Source organism: Pristiophorus japonicus, chromosome 25 (assembly GCF_044704955.1).
Source record: "Pristiophorus japonicus isolate sPriJap1 chromosome 25, sPriJap1.hap1, whole genome shotgun sequence".
Taxonomy (NCBI): Eukaryota; Metazoa; Chordata; class Chondrichthyes; family Pristiophoridae; genus Pristiophorus; species Pristiophorus japonicus.
This window is the reverse complement of record NC_092001.1, coordinates 28,792,217-28,816,811: the sequence shown is the minus strand read 5'-3', so window position 1 is coordinate 28,816,811 and position 24,595 is coordinate 28,792,217. Positions and strand designations below refer to the sequence as shown.

General features: G+C 47.0%; 1 pseudogene; it reads left to right on the top strand.

The window, feature by feature from the left end:
* The window catches only part of LOC139238107 (zinc finger protein 271-like), a 142,906-nt pseudogene that overhangs the window by 6,107 nt on the left and 112,204 nt on the right, over positions 1-24,595 (top strand).

Here is a 24,595-nt window from a genome sequence, read left to right as displayed (position 1 = left end):
TACATCCCAGAGTAATTAAGGAAGTTTCCCTATAAATAGCGGATGCATTGGTAATTTTCCAACAATCTATAGACTCTGTATCAGTTCCTATGGACTGGAGGGTTGCTAATGTAACACCACATTTTTTTAAAAAGGAGGCAGAGAGAAAACGGGTAATTATAGACCGGTTAGCCTGACATCAGAACTGGGCAAAATGTTGGAATCAATCATTAGGGATCAAATAGCAGCGCATTTGGAATGCAGTGATAGATTGGTCCAAGTCAGCATGGATTTATGAAAGGGAAATCATGCTTGACAAATCTTCTGGAATTTTTTGAGGGTGTATCTAGTAGAGTGGACAAGGGAGAACCAGTGGATGTGGTCTGTTTGGACTTTCAAAAGGCTTTGACAAGGTCCCAATGAAGAGATTGGTGTGCAAAATTAAACCACATGTATTGTGGGTAATGTACTGATGAGGATAGAGAACTGATTGGAAGACAGGAAGCAGAGAGTCGGGATAAATGGGTCCTTTTCAGAATAGCAGAGAGTGATTAGTAAAGTGCCGCAGGGCTCCGTGCTGGGACCCCAGCTCTTTACGATATATATTAATGATTTAAATGATGGAATTGAGTGCAAAATATCCAAGTTTGCAGATGATACTAAACTGGGTGGCGGTGTGAGCTGCGAGGAGGACGCTAAGAGGCGGCAGGGTGACTTGGACAGGTTAGGCGAGTGGGCAAATACATGGCAGATGCAGTATAATGTGGATAACTGTGAGGTTATCCATTTTGGAGGCAAAAACACGAAGGCAGCATATTATCTGAATGGCGGCAGATTAGGAAAAGGGGTGATGCAGTGAGACCTGGGTGTCATGGTTCATCAGTCAGTGAATGTTGGCACGCAGGTACAGCAGGTTGTGAAGAAGGCAAATGGTATGTTGGCCGTCATAGCAAGGGGATTTTAGTATAGGAGCAGGGAAGTCTTACTGCAGTTGTACAGGGCCTTGGTGAGGCTCCACCTGGAATATTGTGTTCAGTTTTGTTCTCCTAATCTGAGGAAGGACGTTCTTGCTATTGAGGCAGTGCAGCGAAGGTTCACCAGACTGGTTCCAGGGATGGTTGCACTGAGATATGAGGAGAGACTGGGTCAACTGGGCCTTTATACACTGGAGTTTAGAAGGATGAGGGGATCTCATAGAAACATGTAAGATTCTGATGGGACTGGACAGCTTAGATGCGGGAAGAATGTTCCCAATGTTGGGGAAGTCCAGAACCAGGGGATACAGATTTAGGATAAGGGGCAGGCCATTTAGGACTGATATGAGGAGAAACATCTTCACCCATAGAGTTGTTAACCTGTGGAATTCCCTACCGCAGATAATTGTTGATGCCAGTTCACTGGATATATTTAAGAGGGAGTTGGATATGGCCCTTACAGCTAAAAGGAACAAGGGGTATGGAGAGAAAGCAGGAAAGGGGTACTGAAGGAATGATCAGCCATGATCTTATTGAATGGTTGTGCAGACTCGAAGGGCCTACTCCTGCACCTATTTTGTATGTTTCTATGTCTACAGTATTCAGTTGCATTACTTTATTATGAGCATAACAATTGGCAACGAGATAATGAACAACCACGCGAACAACTACGGAACAATGTTGGTCTCGTGGAGAAATTCTCAGAAGGGGATGATTGAGAGGCCTTCATGGAGTGACTCGACAAATACTCTGTAGTCAATGAGCTAGAAGCAGATGAGAACACTGCCAAACGAGGGGTGATCCTCCTCACCGTCTGCGGTGCAACAACCTCTGGCCTCATGAAGAATCTTCTCGCTCCGGTGAAACCAACAACCAAATCCTATGAAGAACTGTGTACGCTGGTCCGAACGCACCTACATCCGAAGGAAAGCGTTCTGATGGCAAGGTATCAATTCTACACGTGTCAGTGGTCTGAAGGTCAGGAAGTAGCAAGCTACATCGCCGAAATAAGGCGCCTTGCAGGACATTGGAATTCGATGGATTCCTTGAGCAAATGCTTAGAGACTTTTTTGTGCTTGGCATTGGCCATAAGGTTATCCTTCACAAACTGTTGACTGTTGACACACCGAATCTGAGCAAAGCCATAACGATAGCCCAGGCATTTATGGCCACCAACGATAACACTAAACAAATTTCGCAGCATAAAGAGTTTTTGGCAAGCACTGCACACAAAGTAATGTCCTTTTCAGGCAGAAATGGATATGGCAGAATGTATACCCCTGCAGCTGCACGTCCGCAGATGACCCAGAGTCTGCCATCAATCATTAATGCAAGGCAGTTAACCCCTTGTTGGCGCTGGGGAGGTGATAATCGAGCCCATCAATGCCGCTTCAAACACTATGTGTGCAAAGGCTGTGGAACAATGGGACACCTCCAACCAATGTGCAGATGAGTTGCAAACCCTGCAAACCACCATGTTGCGGAGTAGAACAGATCCATGGCGGATCAGGCTGAACTAGAGACTAGAACTGAGGTGGCAGAAGTGTACTGGGTACACACCTTCACCACGAAATTGCCACCGATCATGCTAAAAGTCAAACTGGAAGGAATTCCAGTATCCATGGAACTGGACACGGGTGCGAGTCAGTCTATCATGAGCAAAAAGGCCTTTGACAGGCTGTGGTGCAACAAGGCACACAGGCCCTAGATTAGCTCCATTCATACCAAGGTAAGAACTTACACTAAAGAGCTGATCCCTGTAATTGGCAGCGCAGCAGTAAAAGTCTCCTATGATGGAGCAGTGCACGAACTCCCACTATGGATTGTAGCAGGAGATAGCCCCGCACTGTTCGGCAGAAGCTGGCTGGGAAAAATCAGCTGGAACTGGGACAGCATCCGAGCGCTCTCGTCCGTTGATGACGCCTCATGTGCCCAGGTTCTGAGCAAGTTCCCGTCATTGTTTGAGCCAGGCATCGGAAGTTTCTCGGGGTCAAAGGGACAGATCCACTTGGTTCCCGGTACACAACGCATCCACCAAAAGGCACGGGCGGTACCATATATGATGCGAGATAAAGTGGAAATTGAGCTGGACAGGCTGCAGTGAGAAGGCATCATCACGCCCGTAGAGCTCAATGAGTGGGCCAGCCCTATTTTTCTGGTTCTCAAAGGCGACGGCACAGTCAGAATTTGTGGGGACTAGAATGTAACGATTAACTGTTTTTTACTACAGTACCAGAACCCGCTACCCAAGGCAGATGACCTATTTGTGACTCTAGCAGGAGGAAAGAAGTTCACTAGGTTGGACCTGACCACGGCCTACATGACGCAGGAGCTGGCGGAATCTTCGAAAGGCCTCACCTGCATCAACACGCACAAAGATCTCTTCATCTAGAGTAGGTGCCCGTTTGAGATTCGATCGGCCGCAGCCATTTTCCAAAGGAACATGGAAAGTGTGCTGCAGTTGGTTCCACGCATCGTGCTTTTCCAGGAGGATGTACTGGTCACAGGTCGGGACACCATCGAATACTTGCAGAACATGGAAGAGGTTCTAATTCGGCTAGGTCACGTGGGACTCAGGTTGAAATGCGCAAAGTGTGTTTACCTGGCACCAGAGGTCGAGTTCTTTGGGAGAAGAATTACGGCAGATGACATCAGACCCACCGACACCAAGACGGAGGCCATCAATAATGCGACGAGACCACAGACCATGACAGAGCTGCCATCGTTCAGAGGACTACTCACCTATTTTGGTAATTTCATATCTGGGTTAAGCACCTTGCTAGAACCTCTACATGTACTACGCAAGGGAGATGACTGGGTATGTGGTAAATCACAAGAGGCTGCTTTTGAGAAAGCCAGAAATCTGTTATGTTCCAACTAATTGGTTGTCTTGTATAACCCATGTAAACGCTTAGTAGTAGCTTGCAATGCGTCTTCATACGGGTTCGGGTGTGTGTCACAAGAAGCAAACAAATCGGGAACATTGCAACCGGTCCCTTATGCATCCAAGAGTTTGTCCAAGGCCGAAAGAGTCTATCGCATGATTGAAAAAGAAGCTCTGGCATGCATTTACCGGGTGAAAAAAAGGCACCAGTATCTGTTTGGTCTCATGTTTGAGCTGGAAACTGACCATAAGACGCTCATATCGCTATTCTCAGAGAGCAACGGGATTAATGCCAATGTCTCTGCCCGCATCCAAACATGGGCTCTTATGCTGCCTGCATACAACTATGTAATCTGCCACAGACCAGACAGAGAAATGCGCTGATGCTCTCAGTCTGCTACTATTGCCCACCACCGGGCTGGAAATGGCAAAGCCTGCAACTTGCTCTTGGTGATGGATGCATTCGAAAATGAAAAGTCACCCGTTACCGCCCGCAAGATCAGGACCTGGACCAGCCAGGATCCTTTACTGTCCCTTGTAAAAAACGGTGTCCTCTATGGGAGCTGGTCCAGCATCCCAGCGGAGATGCATGAAGAGATCAAGCCGTTCCAGCGGTGCAACGACGAAATGTCCATACAGGCGGACTGTCTTTTGTGGGGTAATCTCGTGGTTTTGCCGAAGAAAGGCAGGGAAATGTTCATTCACGACCTACACCGTACCCACCCAGGCATAGTAATGATGAAAGCTATAACCAGATCCCATGCGTGGTGGCACGGAATCGTCGCAGACTTAGAGTCATGCATGCGCCAATGCAACATTTGCTCTCAACTGAGCAATACACCCAGAGAGGCACCGCTACGTTTGTGGTCATGGCCCTCCAAACCATGGTCGAGGATGCACAATGACTTTGCAGGCCCGTTCCTAGGCGAAATGTTTTTGGTTGTTGTGGATGTTTAAAAATGGATTGAATGTGTAATATTGCCTGTAAGCACATCCACTGCCACCATCGAAAGCCTTCAAGCCATGTTTGCCACACATGGTCTGCCCGATGTCCTTGTCAGCGACAATGGGTCATTCATCACCAGTGCTGAATTCAAGGAATTCATGACCCGCAATGCGATCAAGCACATCACATCCGCCCCGTTCAAGCCCACATCCAACGGTCAGGCAGAACGGGCAGTCCAGACCATCAAGCAAAGCTTGAAATGCTTATCGGAAGGCTCCCAGCAGACCCGCCTGTTCCAAGTCCTGCTCAGCTACCGCACCAGACCCCCCTCACTCACGGGGGTTCCGCCCGCCAAACTGCTCATGAAAAGGGCGCTCAAAACAAGGCTCTCTCTTGTCCACCTTGATCTCCATGATCACGTCGAGGACAGGTGGCATCAATGAAGCATGTACCATGATCATGCAGACTTCTCACGTGATATTGAAACAAATACCCTGTATTAGTATGCAATTTTGGACATGATCCCAAATGGTTTGCTGGCACTGTCATAGCCAAAGCTGGGAGTCAGATGTTTCAGGTCAAACTTGCCAATGGACTAATGTGCAGAAATCATTTGGACCAAACCAAACTGCGATTCACAAACAGCCACGAGCAACCTGATGAGGACACCACCAACTTCGACCCTCCAATATATATACAAGCGACAACCGAAATTATGGTTGACCACGAAACTGAACTCACCATCCCCAGCAGCCCGGCAAGGGCAGCTGTCCAGCAGCACAGCGAAGAACCAACCAACTCACCCACAACTGCATTTGTACCGAGACGATCGACAAGGGAGTGAAAAGCCCCAAATTGTCTCACCTTGTAAATAAGAGTACTATTGACTTTAGGAGGGAGTGATGTCATGTATGCAACCCCAGGCAACCTGTATAATACTGCAACCTGAGGGCTTACCAGTTGGATCCCAGCATCCCTTGGGAGCACTGCATATAATCAGGCCTCCCACACTGTACCAACACTTTGCAGTCTGAATAAAGGAGCTAAGGTCACACATACTCATTGTCTACAGTACTCAGTTGCATTACTTTATTATGAGCATAACACCACCGATCTCGAAGCACTCTTCCTGTTGATTCCCAGGGCAATCAATCACCACTCGCCAACATTATGGTGCCAGATTACGTTGAGGGTCTCAGAGAAGTTAATAAATTGAAGCCGTGAATCTGAGTTAAGAAATAAAATTAGAGAAGCATGAATAAACGAACGAGTAGAGGCAACATAAACTAAAGGGTACAATCCTAAAGGGGGTGCATGAACAGTGAGCAGGGTTACGCACACAAATCGCTAAAGGTGGCAGGACAGGTTGAGAAAGCAGTTAAAAAATTTACAGGATCCTGTGCATCACAGAGGCATGGCATACAAAAGCAAGGAGGTTATGATGAATGTTTGTAAAACATTAGTTCAGCCTCAACTGGAGCATTGTGTCCAATTCTGGGCACCGCACATTAAGATGTGAAGGTCTGAGAGAGGGTGCAGAAAAGATTGACAAAAATAATTCATGAGATGAGGGACTTCAGTTACGTGGAGAGACTGGAGAAGCTGGGGTTGTTCTTCTTTGAGCAGAGACGGTTGAGAGCAGAGTTGATAGAGGTGTTCCAAATCATGAGTGGTCCAGACAGATTAGATAGAGAGATACTGTTCCCGCTGGCAGAAGGGTTGAGAACCAGATGAGACAGGTTTATGGTGATTGGCAGAAGATCATCATCATCATCGGCAGTCCCTCGAATCGAGGATGACTTGCTTCCATGTTTAAAAAGTTCACACGTGTTTCAATGAAGGACCTAAAATTTCAGGTCTAAACTAAATCTTGAAGGGTGGAAGATGCCTGTGCGTGGAATTTTTAATGTGTGGTGATCGTTGCATGCCAGCCACCACACGACCTTGACAGAGCTAGGTCTTGGTCCAGTGGCAAGGATTAATCAAGACGAATGGAGAGCAGCTCTGCTGCACGGACCTCGTGCGCACACAAATCGCAGTGTGGGCTGGTCCATGCTGCACCTGGGTCCTCGCCTCTTCTAGGCCCTGAACTCGCGCTTCTCCTGGGTCCCGATCACGTCGCTCTACAATCTCTCGCCGCTCCTTCACCCCGACCTCGCCGCTCCTGCTGTACCTGCCCACGCTCCAATCACTGACCTGGACCTTGGTGACGGCCCTTTTCACGGCCATTGCTGACCTGCTGCAGCACATTCTGCTCCCTGGAGTGGTACGCCCCCACGCTGCTCCTTCCGCTCCCCGGCCTGCTTCAATGGTGGTCGCAGGCTGGCGCCCGCTCATACTGCTCGTCTAGGCCACCACGCTACTGCGCCCGCTCGCTGGCCTGCTCCGATGGTGCTCGCAGGCCGGGGGCCGCTCAGTCTGCTGGGCTAGGCTGCCATGCTTCTCTTTCTGCTCCCCGGCCTGCTCCAATGGTGGTCGCAGGCTAGGGTCCGCTCAGACTACTGGGCCAGGCCGACATGCTGCTCCTTCTACTCCCCGGCCTGCTCCGATGGTGCACTCTTTGGTAGACTGCGGGTAAGGCACACAAAGAAACTACACACAGGACAGTTGAACAGCTTCTCCCCAGTGTGAATTCGCTCGTGTACCAGTAGGTGGGATGAACGAGACACACACACGCACACACGAGTGAGAGCGTCCCAGTGCACTGCCTGTGAAAATAGCTTTAACCAGTTACACAGTCTGAAAAAACATCGCACCATTCACAGTGGGGAGAAACCGTACACATGTTCTGTGTGTGGATCAGGCTTCAACTGATCGTCCAACCTGGAGAGACACAAGGACAGCCGCACCACGGAGATACCGTGGAAATGTGGGGATTGTGGGAAGGGATTCAATTGCCCCTCTGCACTGGAAAATCATCGACGCCGTGACAATGGAGAGAGGCCGTTCAACTGCCCTGTGTATGTGAAGGGATTCCCTCGTTCATCCAACCTGCTGGTACATGAGCGAATTGGCAGAAGAACCAAAGGTGATGTAAGAAAAATCTTATTCATGCAGCAAGTGGTTCCGATTTGGAATGCACGGCCTGAAAAATATGCTGGAGGCAGACTCAATCACTGCTTTCAAAAGGGAGTTGTATAATTATCTGAAAGAAAACATTTGCAGGGCCGGAGGAAAGGGCGGGGCAGTGGGACTAGCTGGGAGCCAGCAAGGTCTGGATGGGCTGAATGGCCTTCCGTGCTGTAACCATTCTCTGATTGTGTGAGCAGAACACATAAGTCTGGTCCCTGACTCAATCTAAAGCGTTCCTGATTGTGAGCACCTCTGTTAACCCTGCCCTGCACCTTCACTGCTCCAAGGAGGAACACCAAAGATGCTTCAGCCATCATCTTATTGAATGGCGGCAGGCTCGAGGGACCAAAAGCCGACTCATCTCCGATATCGGATGTTCTCATGTATTCATGTCACTGGTCCCCATCCTGCACCTGATGGCCGCCCTGCAGTAAGATGGCCGCCACGCATGCTCCCTGCCCTGCAGCGGGTCAATGGCAAGCATTGTGACGTCGAGGAGGCCCTGCTGCTGTCGCTCCCTGCGGCGGGCAGTTCTGCGCTGCCCAAAGATGGCGGCCGAAATCCCCGCAACTCCCGACAGTAAACCAGGCTCGTCCACACCCGAAAGTGCGCCGCAGCCGCCACCCGCCGACTCGGCGGCCAAATCTCGCTGCCCGCGCGTGTCCGTGAGTCCACAGGGAGGCCGGGTGCGCTGCTCGGGCCGCTCCTCCATCCTCCACGGCGGTGGCGAAACGTCCGTCCATCCACGGCCAATAGGCTGGCCCGCGCCTGCGCACAACGCCGCCCCGCCTCACACGGGCCCCCGAGTTGAAAGGCCGCGAGCGGAGCCCGCCAACAAACCGCCAACCGCCCGCCCACGTGCAGCACTCAGCCCGCAGACAATGGCGAGGCGGTCAGTCAGCGAGCACAGGGGTGATGGGTGAGCTGGACTTGTTAGGACATGGGCAGCCGAGTTTTCGATCAACTCTAGTTTATGTAGGGTAGAATGTGGGAGAAGTGCATTGGAATAGTCAACACCAGAAGTAACAAAGGCATGGATCAGGGCTTCAGCAGTGGATGAGTTGAGGCAGGGGCGAAGACGGGCGATGTTACAGAAGTGGAAATAGGCAATCTTATTTATGTTGTGGATATGTGGTCAAACTGTTATTTCAGGGTTAAGTATGACACCAAGGCTGTGAACAGTCTGTTTCAGCCTCAGAACGAAGTTGGGGCGAGGGATGGAGTCAGTGGCTTGGGAAAGGAGTTTTTAGAAAAGACAATTACAAATATTAGAATATTTCACAGGCTATCACATGTAAAATGTGTGGATGAGTTTTTTAAATTCAATCGGTTCCAAAACTGGGTTAATTAACACAGAAAGTAACGGATTTCAAATCTTATGCAAGACAGTTCAATAACGGGGTGATTCAAAGGATTTCAGCTGTGTTTAAAGTGAGACACTGCAGTTAAGTCTACTACAACCACAACTCATGTACTCAAACGGAACAAGTTTGGGGTTTGTTATGATAGAAGGTGAACTAGGTGAGAAGTGATAAAAGTTAGTTTCAGAAAAAGCACTAAAATGGAACACCGATTGGTCTCCTCTGATCATGGAGGAATCAAATATTCCACACGCTGTGTTTGAAACAAAGATAATTTTTTCAACTTTTATACAGTGTATTAATTTCCAGCTTAGGTATAGGGGTTATTAAGATTATCAGAAACAAACAAAAGCTCCCAGAATGAATATGGTTCAGTGCCCAATGCAATCAAAGTAAATCCTGTTCTATTTACAAATGCAGCATTTCTCCTCAGCCCATTTAAAACTGAGCTGAGGAGGAATTTCTTCTCTCAGAGAGTTGGAAATCCATGGAATTCTCTGCCCCAAAGAGCTGTGGAAGCTGGGTCATTGAATATATTTATGGCGGAGATAGACAGATGTTTGAGCGATAAGGGAGTAAAGGGCTCTGGGGAGCAGGCAGGAAAGTGGAGCTGAGTCAATGATCAGATCAGCCATGATCTTTTGAATGGGGAGCAGCCTCGGGGGGCTGCTCCAATGTCTCATGGTCCAATGTCTCATGGTCTTATCTACCCAGCATGCCCCGCGGTGGAGAATGTGTCGCAGCCAAACTACAGGAGCTCAATGCGCAGGCGCGGGCCCTGCCTGGCTTTGGAGGAGGAGACACGTTTTGGACAGGCTCTACAGAAGTGTCTTTTTCAGCGGTACGGAGCGGAGTAATTGACCAGCGGGGAGCAGGGGAGGCTTCATAAACAACCGGTTCCCGCCGCAAGCCCGGAATGTTTACCGGAATATCGGTGGTTGCAGCATCTGGGATTTCTACCGGTCAGAGACCCAGGCTAACGGCGGCCACCTTGGTGTAGGAAGGCAGATTCAGTGCTCCGCCAACTTGATTCCGTGAGTAGCACAGCGCATGCGTGGCCATCTTTGTGCAGGGACGAAGTGAATAAAGAGAACTGAGAGTCAACACCTTTAGGGGAGGGGATACCAGTGAGTGTGGAACTGAACCCAGACAGATTCAGCGTCTTCAGGCGAGGAGAGGGGAACCAGCGAGTGTGGAACTGATCCCTGCCACAGTCAGCATATTGATGGGAGAGAGGAGAAACAGTGAGTTTAGAACTGATCCCAGCCAGAGTCAGCACATTCAGGGGAGGAGAGGGAGGGGAACCAGTAAGTATCGAACTAAACACAGCCAGATCCGGTGGTGAAAACTGGGAGTGGAGGGGAAACAGGTAAGACCATAAAAAATAGGAACAGCAGTAGGCCATTTGGCCCCTCGAGCCTGCTCCCCCTTCAATAATGTCATGGCTGATCCGATCATGGACTAGGCTCCACTTCCCTGTCCGCGCCCCATAACCCTTTACTCCCTTATCGCTCAAAAATGTGTCTATCTTCAACTTAAATATATTCAATGACCCAACTTCCACAGCTCTTTGGGGCAGAGAGTTTCATGGATTTCCAACCCTCAGAGAAGAAATTTCTCCTCATCTCAGTTTTAAATGGGTGGCCCCTTATTCTGAGACTATGTCCCCTAGTTTTAGGTTCCCTGATGAGTGGAAATGTCCTCTCTACATCCACCTTGTCGAGCCCCGTCATAATCTTATAAGTTTCAATAAGATCACCCCTCGTTCTTCTGAACGCTAATGTATATAGGCCCAACCAACTCAACCTATCCTCATAAGTCAACCCCCTCATCTCCGGAATCAACCCAGTGACCTTCTCTGACCCACCTCTAATACAAGTATATCCTTTCTTAAATGCGGAGACCAAAACTGTACGCAGTACTCCAGGTGTGGCAACACCAAAACCATGTACAGTTTTAGCAGGACTTATCTGCTTTTATATTGTGAGGTTATCCACACTGGTGGTAAAAACAGAGAGATAGACTATTATCTGAATGGTGACAGATTAGGAAAAGGGGAGGTGCAACGAGACCTGGGTGTCATGGTACATCAGTCATTGAAGGTTGACATGCAGGTACATCAGGCAGTTAAGAAAGCAAATGGCATGTTGGCCTTCATAGTGAGGGGATTTGAGTACAGGGGCAGGGAGATGTTGCTGCAGTTGTACTGGGCCTTGGTGAGGCCAGACCGGAAGTATTGTGTACAGTTTTGGTCTCCTAACTTGAGGAAGGACATTCTTGCTATTGACGGAGTGCAGCGAAGGTTCACCAGACTGATTCCAGGGATGGCGGGACTGACATATCAGGAAAGACTGGATCAACTGGGCTTGTATTCATTGGATTTCAGAAGAATGAGAGGGGATCTCATAGAAACGTTTAAAATTCTGATGGGTTTAGACAGGTTAGATGCAGGAAGAATGTTCCCAATGTTGGGGAAGTCCAGAACCAGGAGTGACAGTCTAAGGATAAGGGTTAGCCATTTAGGACCGAGATGAGGAAAAACTTCTTCACCCAGAGAGTGGTGAAGCTGTGGAATTCTCTTCCACAGAAAGTTGTTGAGACCATTTCACTAAATATATTCAAAAAGGAGTTAGATGTAGTCCTTAATACTAGGGGGATCAAGGGGTATGGTGAGAAAGCAGGAATGGGCTACTGAACTTGCCTGTTCAGCCATGAACTCATTGAATGGCGGTGCAGGCTCGAAGGGCCGAATGGCCTACTCCTGCACCTATTTTCTATGTTTCTACTCTATCCCCTTTGCAATAAAGGCCAACATTCCATTTGCTTTCCTGATTACTTGCTGTACCTGCACACTAACTTTTTGTGTTTCATGCAAAACGACCGCCAGGTCCCTCTGTACTGCAGGCACTTTACAATATTTCTCGATTTAAATTATAATTTGCTTTTCTATTATTTCTGCCAAATTGAATAACCTCACATTTTCCCACATTATACTCCATCTGCCAGTTTTTGCCCACTCACTTAGCCTGTCCCTTTGCAGATTTGCTTTGCCACCCATATTTGTGTAGTCAGCAAACTTGGCTACATAACACTCGGTCCCTTCATCCAAGTCATTAATATAGAATGTAAATAGTTGGGTACCCAGCACCGATCCCTGCGGCATCCCACTAGTCACTGTTTGCCAACCGGAAAATGACCCATTTATCACGACTCTGTTTTCTGTTAGTTAGCCAATCTTCTATCCATGCTAATATATTACCCTCAACCCTGTGAGCTTTTATCTTGTGCACTAACCTCTCATGCTGCCCCTTATCGAATGCCTTTTAGAAATCCAAATACACCACATTCACTGGTTGCCCCTTATCGACCCTGCTTGTTATATCTTCAAAGAACTCCAGAAAATTTGTCAAACATGATTTCCCTTTCATAAAACCATGCTGACTCTGCTTGATCGGATCATGCTTTTCCAAATGATCCGCTACTGCTTCCTTAATATTGGACTCAAGCATTTTCCCAACCACAGATGTTAGACGAATGGTCTATAGTTTCCTGCTTTTTGTCTGCCTGCTTTTTTAAATAGGGGCATTACATTTGCAGTTTTCCAATCTGCTGGGAGCGCCCCAGAATCCAGGGAACGTTGGTAGATTACAAACAATGCATCCACTATCTCTGCAGCCACTTCTCTTAAGATTCTAGGATGTAAGGCATCAGGCCCAGGGGACTTGTCCGCCTTTATTCCGAATATCACCTCCTTTGTGATTGTGGTAAGTTCCTTCCCCCGCTATAGCCCCTTGACTATCCACTGTTGGGATATTTTAGGTGTGTTCGACCATAAAGACTGATACAAAATATATTGTCAGATTTTCTGCCATCTGCATGTTCCCCATCACTGATTCCCTGGTTTCGTCCTCTACGGGACCAACATTTACTTTAGTCACTCTTTTACTTTTTATATACCTGTAGAAACTCTTGCTATTTGTTTTTATATTTCGTGCTAGTTTACTTTCATAGTCTATCTTCCCTTTCTTAATCATTTTTTTAGTCATTCTTTGCTGGCTTTTAAAAGCTTCCCAATCTTCTGTCCTCCCAACAGTTTTGGCCACTTTGTATGCCCTTTATTTCTTTAGCTAGCCACGGATGGATATCTTTTCTTTTACACATTTTCCTCCTCACTGCAATATATTTTTCTTGAGAGTTGCGAAATATTTCCTTAAGTGGACGCCACTGTTCATCAACTGTCCTACATTTTAATGTATTTTCCCAGTCCACTTTAGCCAAATCTTCCCTCATATCTTTGTAATCTCCATCATTTAAGCTTAGAACGCTGGTTTGAGATCCAATTTTCTCGCCCTCCAATTGAATTTGAAATTCAACCATGCTATGATCATTCCAAGGGGGTCCTTTATTCGGAGATTGATTATTAATCCTATCTCATTACACAGGACCAGATCGAAGACAGCCAGCACTTCAGAGGAGATGAGGGAGAGGAAACCAGTGATTGTAGAATTAAACCCAGCCAGAGTCAGCACCATCAGGGGAGGGAGGGGAACCAGTGAGTGGAGAACTGAACCCAGCCAGAGTCAGCACTGTCAGGGGAGGAGACAGAAGGGAACCAGTGAGTGTAGAACTGTACCCAGACAGAGTCAGCACCTTCAGTGGAGGAGAGGGAGGGGAACCAGTGAGTGCAGAACTGAACCCAGACAGAGTCAGCACTATCAGGGGAGGAGAGGGAAGGGAACCAGTGAGTGTAGAACTATGTTCAGACAGAGTCAGCACATTCAGGAGAGGAGAGGGAAGGGAACCAGTGAGTGTAAAATTGAACCCAGCTAGAGTCAGCATCTTCAGGGGAGGAGAGGGAGGGGATCCAGTGAGTGTAAAACTGAACACAGTCAGAGTCAGCACCATCAGGAGAGGAACCAGTGAGTGTAGAAATGAACCCAGCCAGAGTCAGCACCATCAGGGGGGGGGGGAGGGAGGGGAACCAGTGAGTGTAGAACTGTACCCAGTCAGAGTCAGCACCTTCAGTGGAGGAGAGGGAGGGGAACCAGTGAGTGTAGAACTGAACCCAGCCAGAGTCAGCACCTTCAGGGGAGGAGAGGGAGGGGAACCAGTGAGTGTAGAACTGAACCCAGCCAGAGTCAGCATCTTCAGGGGAGGAGAGGGAGGAGATTCAGTGAGTGTAGAACTGAACACAGTCAGAGTTAGCACCTTCAGGGGAGGGGAGGGAGGGGAACCAGTGAGTGTAGAACTATACCCAGCCAGAGTCAGCTCCATCAGGAGAGGAGAGGGACGGGAACCAGTGTCTTAAATTTATTCAATGAGCCAGCTTCCACAGCTCTCTGAGGCAGCAAATGGCACAGATTTACAACCCTTTGAGGGAAGACATTCCTCCTTATCTCAGTTTTAAATGTGCGGCCCCTTATTCTAAGATTATGCCCCTTGTTCTAGTTTCCACTATCAGTGGAAACATCCTCTCTGCATCCACCTTGTCAAGCTCCCTCATAATCTTATACGTTTCGATAAGATCACCTCTCATTCGTCTGAATTCCAATGAGTAGAAGCCCAAACCACTCAACCTTTCCTCATAGGTCAACCCCCTCATCTCTGGAATCAACCTCGTGAACCTTCTCTGAACTGCCTCCAAAGCAAGTATATCCTTTCTTAGATATGGAAACCAAAACTGTACGCAGTATTCTTGGTGTGGCCTCACCAATACCCCGTATAACTGTAGTAAGACTTCCCTGCTTTTATACTCCATCCCCTTTGCAATAAAGGCCAAGATACCATTGGCCTTCCTGTTCACTTGCTGTACCTGCATACGAACCTTTTGTGTTTCATGCAGCAGGACCCACCAGGTCCCGTTGTACTGCAAATGTTTCTCCATTTAAATAATAACTTGCTCTTCACATTTTTTTCTGCCGAAGTGCATAACCTCACACTTTCCAACATTATACTCCATCTGTCAAATTTTTGCCCACTCACTGAGTTTGTCTATGTCGTTTTGCAGGTTTTTTGTGTCCTCCTCACACATTGCTTTTCCTCCCACCTTAGCTACATTACACTCGGTCCCTTCATCCAAGTCGTTAATATAAATTGTAAATAGTTGGGGTCCCAACACTGATTCCTGCGGCACACCACTAGTTACTGATTGCCAACCCGAGAATTTATCCTGACTCTCTGTTTTCTGTTAGTTAGCCAATTCTCTATCCATGCGAAAATATTACCCCCAACCCCATGAACTTTTATCTTGTGCAGTCACCTTATTATGTGGTACCTTGTCAAATACCTTCTGGAAGTCCAAATACACCACATCCACTGGTCCCCTTCATCCACCCTGTTCCTCAAAGCCAGAGACAGCACTTTTAGGGGAAGAGAGGGAGGGAAACTAGAGAATGTGGAACTTAATGCAGCCAGACTCAGCACCTTCAGGGGTGGGGATGGAGAGGAACCAGAGAGTGTAGACATGAACCCAGCCAGAATTGGTGGTGAAAACTGGGAATGGAGGAGAAACAGTGTAGAAATGTGCGATTGTTTGGATTTCAGCACAGCAGGAGGGACAATGTGTGGGACAGGGATTACAGCTTTGGAAGAACAAGAAAGGAAAGAATGTTCCATGGAAACTAGATGTGTCTATCCTGAATCTCTGTCTTATACTGACAGCGATGAGTTTTATTATCTTCTTTTACAGAATATTAGAAGGGGAGATTTTCAGACAGGAAACGCAAACCAAACATCATGTCAAGATCTGACGGAGTCAGTCGATTCATCAGGACCTGAATATCATCGGTCTTTGAAAGTGGAAGGAGAAATGTTTGTCTGTTCTGTTTGTGGGAAAAGATTTCAAACATCAGTGTGACTGGAAAAGCACCGAGACACACACACGCGAGTGAGAATGTTCCAGTGCACTGCCTGTGGAAAGAGCTTTAACCAATTGCACAGCATGAAAAAACATCGCACCATTCACAGCACGGAGAAATTGTAAACGTGTTGTGTGCGTGTGCGAGGCATCAACCCATCGTCCAACCATGGAGAGTCACAAGGATACCCGCACCAAGGAGAAACCGTGGAAATTTGGTGACTGTGGGAAGCTATTCAGATCACCGTCTAAGCTGAAATTTCATCGCCGCAGTCACACTGGGGAGAGGCCATTCACCTGCTCCGAGTGTGGGAAGGGATTCACTCAGTCATCTGACCTGATGACACACCAGCGAGTTCACACTGGGGAGAGGCCGTTCACCTGCTCCGAGTGTGGGAAAGGATTCACTACGTCATCCAGCCTGCTGATACACCAGCGAGTTCACACTGGGGAGAGGCCATTCACCTGCCCTGAGTGTGGGAAAGGATTCACTTGTTCATCCAACCTGCTGAAACACCAGCGAGTTCACACTGGGGAGAGGCCATTCAGCTGCACTGAGTGTGGAAACGGATTCACTCAGTCATCTGACCTGCTGAAACACCAGCGTGTTCACACTGGGGAGAGGCCATTCACGTGCTCAGAGTGTGGGAAGGGATTTACTCAGTCATCCACTCTGCTGAAACACCAGCGAGTTCACACTGGGGAGAGGCCATTCACCTGCTGCGTGTGTGGGAAGGGATTCAATGTGTCACACGACCTTGTAAATCACCAGCGAGTTCACACTGGGGAGAGGCCGTTCACCTGCTCTGAGTGTGGGAAGGGTTTCACTTCTTCATCCAACCTGCTGAAACACCAGCGAGTTCACACTGGGGAGAGGCCATTCATCTGCACTGAGTGTGGAAACGGATTCACTCAGTCATCTGACCTGCTGAAACACCAGCGAGTTCACACTGGGGAGAGGCCATTCACCTGCCCTGAGTGTAGGAAAGGATTCAATGTGTCACATGACCTTGTAACTCACCAGCGAGTTCACACTGGGGAGAGGCCGTTCACCTGCTCTGAGTGTGGGAAGCGATTCACTTGTTCATCCAACCTGCTGAAACACCAGCGAGTGCACACTGGGGAGAGGCCGTTCACCTGCTCCGTGTGTGGGAAGGGATTCATTTGTTCATCCGACCTGCTGAGACACCAGCGAGTTCACACTGGGGAGAGGCCGTTCACCTGCTCCGTGTGTGGGAAGGGATTCACTTGTTCATCTGACCTGCTGAGACACCAGCGAGTTCACACTGGGGAGAGGCCATTCACGTGCTCTGAGTGTGGGAAGGGATTTACTCAGTCATCCACCCTGCTGACACACCAGCGAGTTCACAAGTGACTGCAGGGGTTGGAATCTGCTGTTATTACTGCTGTTAATCACATCCCGACTGAACCATGTTCATTCTGACAGTTGGGGATTGATTCTGCTGATGTTAATAACCCTATAACTGGGCTGGACTTTAATATTCTGGATATATTGCTGATTGTGTTCTCGGGGCTGCAGTGTCCATTTAACCAACGCTGTGTGTTATATTTCCCCTTAATTCAGCAACTCTCAACAGAAAGTTAGTTTGCAATAAAATTATGAACTTTTACTTTAATCCTAAATTGAACTTTCGTACAAAATCTGCAATAGTGTGTGAAAGTTTCTGCTGAATAAAATGTCCAATTAGAAAGAGCTGGCTGACAATTCTTACTGACTTGCACATTACACACAGTGGCCCCTCCATTATCCACCAGACAGAAGGGGAATTGGAATTAGTGGGGAATCCGTGTCCCCAAATGTTGCCCCTCCCATCTGGTGCAGCAATTCCCTCGGCATGGGAATAGAGACAAGTCCAGACCAAAACTGTATGCAGTACTCCAGGTGTGGTCTTACCAACGCCCTGTACAGTTGCAGCAGGACTTCCCTACTTTTATACTCCAGCCCCCTTGCAATAAAGGCCAGTATTCCATTTGCATTCCTGATTACTTGCTGTACTTGCATGCTAACTTTTTTAGTTTCATGTACAAGAACCCCCAGATCCTTCTGTACATAGAAACATAGAAAATAGGTGCAGGAGTAGGCCATTCGGCCCTTCGAGCCTGCACCACCATAAGATCATGGCTGATCATTCACCTCAATACCCCTTTCCTGCTTCCTCTCCATACCCCTTGATGCCTTTCGCTATAAGGGCCGTTTCTAACTACCCCTTGAATATATCCAATGAACTGGCATCAACAACTCTCTGCGGTCGGGAATTCCACAGGTTAACAACTCTAAATGAAGACGTTTCTCCTCATCTCAGTCCTAAATGGCTTACCCCTTATCCTTAGACTGTGTCTCCTGGTTCTGGACTTCCCCAACATCGGGAACATTCTTCCTGCATCTAACCTGTCCAGCCCCGTCAGAATCTTAGACGTTTCTATGAGATCCCCTTTCATCCTTCCAAACTTCAGTGTATAAAGGCCCAGTTGATCCAGTCTCTCCTTATGTGTCAATCCTGCCATGCCGGGAATCAATCTGGTGAACCTTCGCTGCACTCCCTCAATAGGAAGAACGTCCTTCCTCAGGTTAGGAGACCAAAACTGAACACAATATTCTAGGTGAGGCCACACCAAGGCCCTGTACAACTGCAGTAAGAACTCCCTGCTCCTATACTCAATAGCCCGAGCTATGAAGGCCAACATACCATTTTAATTCTTCACTGCCTGCTGTACCTGCATGCCAACTTTCAATGAGTGATGTACCATGACACCCAGGTCTCGTTGCACCTCCCTTTTTCCTAATCTGCCGCCATTCAGATAATATTCTGCCTTCGTGTTTTTGCCCCAAAGTGGATAACCTCACATTTATCCACATTATACTGCATCTGCCATGCATTTGCCCACTCAGCTAATTTGTCCAAGTCACCCTTCAGCCTCTTAGCATCCTCCTCACAACTCAAACCGCCATCCAGTTTAATGTCATCTGAAAACTTGGAGATATTATGCTCAATTGAGATAATCACTAGCACTGGTGGGGTAGTGCTGGGCAGGCTAATGGGACTCAAGGTAGACAAGTCCCCTGTTCCTGATGAAATGCATCCCAGAGTATTAAAAGAGATGGCGGAAGTTATAGCAGATGCAATCGTTATAATCTACAAAAATTCTCTGCATTCTGGGGAGGGACCAAAGAATTGGAAGCAGCTAATGTAACACCTCTGTTTAAAAAAGGGGGCAGACAAAAGGCGGGTAACAATAGGCCGGTTAGTTTCACATCTGGAGTGGAGAAAATGCTTGAAGCTATCATTAAGGAAGAAATAGCGGGACATCTAGATAGGATAAGTGCAATCAAGCAGAAGCAGCATGGATTCATGAAGGGGAAATCATGTTTAACTAATTTACTGGAAATCTTTGAGGATATCACGAGCATGGTGGATAGAGCCGTACCGATGGATGTGGTGTATTTAGATTTCCAAAAGTCATTTGATAAGGTACCACACAAAAGGTTACTGCAGAAGATAAAGGTACGCGGAGTTAGAGGAAATGTATTAGCATGGATAGAAAATTGGCTGGCTAACAGAAAGCAGAGTCGGGATAAATGGGTCCTTTTCGGGTTGGAAATCAGTGGTTACTGGTGTGCCACAGGGAACGGTACTGGGACCACAACTGTTTACAATATACATAGATGACCTGGAAGAGAGGACAGAGTGTAGTGTTACAAAATTTGCAGATGACACTAAGATTTGTGGGAAAGCGGGTTGTGTAGAGGATACAGAAAGGCTGCAAAGAGATTTAGATCGGTTAAGCGAATGGGCTAAGGTTTGGCAGATGGAATACAATGTCGGAAAATGTGAGGTCATCCATCTTGGAAAAAAAAAACAGTAAAAGCGAATATTATTTGAATGGGGAGAAATTACAACATGCTGCGGTGCATGGGGCCTGGGGGTCCTTGTGCTTGAATCCCAAAAAGTTAATTTGCTGGTGCATCAGGTAATCAGGAAGGCGAATGGAATGTTGGCCTTCATTGCGAGAGGGATGGAGTACAAAAGCAGGGAGGTCCTGCGGCAACTGCACAGGCTATTGGTGAGGCCGCAACTGGAGTACTGCATGCAGTTTTGGTCACCTTACTAAAGGAAGGAAATACTTACTTTGGAGTGGGTACAGAGACGATTCATTCGGCTGATTCCGGAGATGAGGGGGTTACCTTATGATGATAGATTGAGTAGACTCATTGATGTTCAGAAAGATGAGGGGTGATCTCATGGAAACATTTAAAATAATGAAAGGGTAGACAAGATAGAGGCAGAGAGGTTGTTTCTGCTCGTCGGGGAGACTAGAACTAGGGGGCACAGCCTCAAAATACGGGGGAGCCAATTTAAAACCGAGTTGAGAAGGAATTTCTTCTCCAAGAGGGTTGTGAATCTGTGGGAATTCTCTGCCCAGGGAAGCAGTTGAGGCTAGCTCATTGAATGTATTCACGTCACAGATAGATAGATTTTTAACCAGTAAGGGAATTAAGGGTTATGGGGAGCAGGCGGGTAAGTGGAGCTGCGTCCACGGCCAGATCAGCCATGATCTTGTTGAATGGCGGAGCAGGCTCGAGGGGCTAGATGGTCTACTCCTGTTCCATGTTCTTATGTTCTTGTGTTCTTATTCCTTCATCCAAATTATTAATGTGTATTGTAAATAGCTGGGATCCCAGCACTGAGCCCTGCGGCACACCACTAGTCACTGCCTGGCATTCTGAAAAGGACCCGTTTATCCCGACTCTCGGCTTCCTGTCTGCCAACCAGTTCTCTATCCACGTCAGTGCATAACCACCAATACCATGTGCTTTAATTTTGCATACCAATCTCTTGTGTGGGGCCTTGTCAAAAGCCTTTTGAAAGTCCTAATACAACACATCCACTGGTTCTCCCTTGTCCACTCTACTCGTTACATCCTTAATAAATTCTAAAAGATTTTCAAGCATGATTTCTCTTTCATAAATCCATGTTGATTTGGACCGATCCTGTCACTGCTTTCCAAATGCACTGTTATTTCATCTTAATAATTGATTCCAGCATTTTCCCCACTACTGATGTCAGCATAACTGGTCTATAATTACCCGTTTTCTCTCTCCCTCCATTTTATAAAAGTGGTGTTAAATTAGCTACCCTCCAGCACATAGGAAATGATCCAGAGTCGATAGACTGTTGGAAAATGATCCCCAATGCATCCACTATTTCTAGGCCACTTCATTAAGTACTCTGGGATGCAGACTATCAGGCCCCGGGGATTTACCGGCCTTCAATCCCATCAACTTCCCGAACGCAATTTCCCGCCTAATAAGGATATCTTTCAGTGCCTCCTCACTAGACCCTCGGTCCCCTTGTACTTCCGGAAGGTTATTTGTGTCTTCCTTCGTGAAGACAGAACCAAAGTATTTGTTCAACTGGTCTTCCATTTCTTTGTTCCCCGTTATAAATTCACCTGAATGTGACTGCAAGGGACCTACATTTGTCTTCACGAATCTTTTCCTTTTCACATATGTATAGAAGCTTTTGCAGTCAGTTTTTATGTTCCCGGCCAGCTTCCTCTCATTTTCCCCCTCCTAATTAAACCCTTTGTCCTCCTCTGCTGAATTCTAAATTTCTCCCAGTGCTCAGAATTGCTGATTTTTCTGGCCAATATATATGCCTCTTCCTTGGATTTAACACTATCCCTAATTTACCTTGTTAGCCACGGTTGAGCCACCTTCCCCGTTTTATTTTTTACTCCAGACAGCGATGTACAATTGTTGAACTTCAGCCATGTGATCTTTAAAAGTTTGCCATTGCCTATCCACCGTCAACCCTTTAAGTATCATCTGCCGGTCTAAATTCCTTAAGTTCAGGATCCTCGTCTCTGAATTAATTGTATCACTCTCCATCTTAATGAAGAATTCTACCATATTATGGTCACTCTTTCCCAAGGGGCCTCGCACAACAAGATTGCTAATTGGTCCTTTCTCATTACACATCATCCAGTCTAGGATGGCCAGCCCTCTACTTGGTTCCTCGACATATTGGTGTAGAAAACCATCCCTAATACATTCCAGGAAATCCTCCTCCACCGTATTGCTACTAGTTTCGTTAGCCCAATCGATATGTAGATTAAAGTCACCTATGATAACTGCTGTATGTTTATTGCATGCATCCATAATCTCTTGTTTGCTGCTGTCCCCAATCTCACTGCTACTGTTTGGTGGTCTGTACACAACTCCCATTAATGTTTTCTGCCCTTTGGTATTCCGCAGCTCCCCCCATACAGATTCCACATCATCCAAGCTAATGTCCTTCCTTATATTGCGTTAATTTCCTCTTTAACCAGCAATGCTACCCCACCTTCTTTTCCTTTCTGTCTATCCTTCTTGAATGTTGAAGACCCTTGGATGTTGAGTTCCCAGCCTTGGTCACCCTAGAGCCATGTCTCTGTGATGCCAATGATATCATATTCATTAATTGCTGTCTGTGCAGTTAATTCGTCCCTTATTCCGAATACTCCTCGCATTGAGGCACAGAGCCTTCAGGCTTGTCTTTTTAAGACACTTTGCCCCTTTAGAATTTTGTTGTAATATGGCCCTTTTTGATTTTTGCCTTGGGTTTCTCTGCCCTCCACTTTTACGTTTCTTATTTCTATCTTTTGATTGTGCCCCCATTCTACTTCCCTCTGTCTCCCTGCATAGGTTCTCATCCCCCTGCCATATTAGTTTAACATCTCCCAACAGCACTCGCAAACACTCCCCTAGGACGTTGGTTCCAATCCTGCCCTGGTGCAGACCGTCCTGTTTGTACTGGTCCCACCTCCCCCAGAACCGGATCCAATGTCCCAGGAATTTGAATCCCTCCCTTCTGCACCACTCTTCAAGCCACGTATTCATCTCAGCTAACCTGCTCTGACTAACACGTGGCACTGGCAGCCATCCTGAGATTACTACCTTTGAGGTCCTACTTTTTAAATTTAACTCCTAGCTCCAAATATTCAGCTTGTAGTACCTCATCCCATGTTTTTCCTATATCGTTGGTACCTATATGCACCACGACAACTGGCTGTTCACCCCCCATCCCCCTCCAAAATGTCCTGCAGCCGCTCTGAGACATCTTTGACCTTTGCACCAGGGAGGCAACATACCATCCTGGAGTCTCGATTGTGGCCGCAGAAACATCTATCTATTCACCTTACAATAGAATCCCCTACCACTAGAGCTCTACCATTCTCAAGAGTAACAAGTGTTTCATTCTCTTCAAATGAGGGAACTATTCAGGCAGAGAATTACAGGTTTATTAATCTCATGCCAGGTACAGGTAGCTTTATTTTTACCATCACTTACACGAATCATCACACACTCCAGGTGTATATCAGGAGATTGTGTGTGATGGTGAGGCGATCAGTGCAGAGACCAGTGTGTGGCTGCTCATTATCCTCAGTGTGATTGAATCCCCTTACCTACTGAATACTGTGGACAGACATGGTCACCTTGGTAACGGAATGGTCAGTGTGACATCACTTTCTAAACAAGACAATGGGTTATCACTAAATGGTAATGATATTAAACTATCTGCAATTACGTTCTGAATTAAAGGATATAAAATGGTGAAAAATAACTGGTGAAGATAATCATTTATTTTTGCAGAATGCACTTGCAAACATTAAAAATGATGTACTTTGTACACCCACACACCCCACATATATAGAGTGAAGTGTGTGCTTTTTTTCCCCCGTTGTTCCTCTCAACCAGATGAGAGTTATTGAACCCGGCGGACATTAGGACCCTGCGGCTTCCCATCCGGCGGTGCTGTGAGGTCCCGGTTCCAGGCTCTGTCTGACCCAATCAGTAGGCCAGGCAAAGCTCAATGGAAAACACTGCAGGAAAAACAATCCTTAGCATTAAAATCTGTGAGCAGTTGGCACAGGACACAGTGTGAATTAGTAACCTTTAACACATAGAGTGCCACTAAGTAGTGCAAAGTGAATTGCACCCCTTCAGTCCTGTCCCTCAATCACAGTCCACCTCTGGGAGATTGTTACAAGATTCACCACATCCTCTCAACACAAATATTAACCACAAAATACCAGATCAATAGGACATTGCCCACAGCTGCTGATAGCTATTAACAAGAATAAACCTGCTTCAAAGTAAAAAAAACAAAATGATTGCATCCTCTCACACATGCAAATACATATCTTTACGATTATCAATATATATATATTCCTCTATCTATCATCTGTCTCTCTATCTTACAGACGCAAGGTCTGGTTCAATATTAGCTGAGACAGGTTCTATTGTAATATAAAGTGAGAAATGCAATCGTGTCAAGTAAACGGGTTAGGGGCTCGTGTCATATAAACAGTGCCAGGGTCTAGTGCAGTATTAACTGATACAGGGCCCAGAGTGATGTAAACAGATACAGGATCTAGTGTAATACAGAGACAGAGTGTGGTGCAATATTAACAGAGACAGGGTCTCGTGTAATAAAATAGAGACAGGGTCTCGTGTAATAT